Below are 1,332 nucleotides of genomic sequence, written 5' to 3'. Positions count from 1 at the left end.
GTCTGCATTGATCTGAAAGGCGAGTTTATTGTCAATGATTGTTCCCCGTTTTTTCAAAGTGAGTGACCTGCTCCACTTCCTGCCCCTTCATGATAGCAGGACTGAAGATGGGCCCTATGCTGCCAGCTCCCATCCTTCCACCCAGACACAGCTCCTTGGTCTTACTGACATCAAGGTCAAGGAAGCTGCTGTCAAACCAAGTGGCAAGGTGGTCGATGTGCTGAGAATAGGAAGCGCTGTTGACATCCTGCAGGCAGGCAGCCAGGGCCATGTCATCAGCATACTTGTCAGGATACTTTATGAGTGAGAGGTCTTTGCTGTTGTATTTTACCTCATTTGTATATATGGAGAACAGGGGGGGAGACAAAATGCATCCCCGTGGAACGCCGGTGTTCAGGACAAGGCAGTCAGAGATCAATTTACCAAGTGAGCTACTGGCCTTACAAGTGTTGCACTGTGTTTTTAATATCTTATACGTCATACAGGTGCCACATCTTATGGCAATCCATCCAGTAGTTGTTGAGATATTTACATCTGTACCAAAGTAGAGGACCAAACAACAGACACCATATGTCTGAGAAAATTCTGGTAATGTTATATCTAGAAGTATTAAGTCAAAGGAAAGTTAACAATTTTTCAATTGTGTCTAAAAACAACAGTCAGGAGCCCAAATGAACAATGAAAAATGTTTTAAGTTAAAGGAAAGTTCACAGCCACTGACCATTAGAAGATCCCTTCACATTGCACTTACAATGGAAGTGATGGGGGACAAAATCCACAGCCCTCCTTCTGTGCAAAAATGTATTTAAAAGTTTATCTGAAGCTTCAGCGTCCAAATGAGTCAAATCAAGTAGATATCTTTCAACGTTACAGTCTTTTTAGTGCCAAAGTTCCTCTTTTTGTTACCATACTTCCACCACAGCTCAACAGGGAAACACTGTCCGAGGAAACACAAAGAGGGAATTTGATGTTAAAAAGACTGTAAATGTGTCAGACATCCACTTGATATGACTAACTCAGACTGCTGAAGCCTCATGAAGCTGAAGCTTCCCATCAACTTGGACACCTAACTGCTGAAAGACATACTTGAAAAAGGTCTCCTGGATTTGCTTTAGATTGAATCCAAAAGGCTTCTTCCTGTCTTACATGTGTAACAATACAGTCAGCTGATGGTTCAGTAGGATACATAGTTAATGTGTGAAACTATATTTAACACTATAAAGATGATATAATTGTGTTCACCCTTCTTAGAACCTCCACAAACATGGGTGACCTGGTAGGAGAAGGAGTGACCTCAGTCATCAACCAAACCGAAAATGATGATAATGTGAC

Source organism: Thunnus thynnus, chromosome 7, assembly GCF_963924715.1.
Source record: "Thunnus thynnus chromosome 7, fThuThy2.1, whole genome shotgun sequence".
Lineage (NCBI taxonomy): Eukaryota > Metazoa > Chordata > Actinopteri > Scombriformes > Scombridae > Thunnus > Thunnus thynnus.
The sequence above is the reverse complement of the archived record's forward strand: the minus strand, read 5'-3'. Positions refer to the sequence as shown.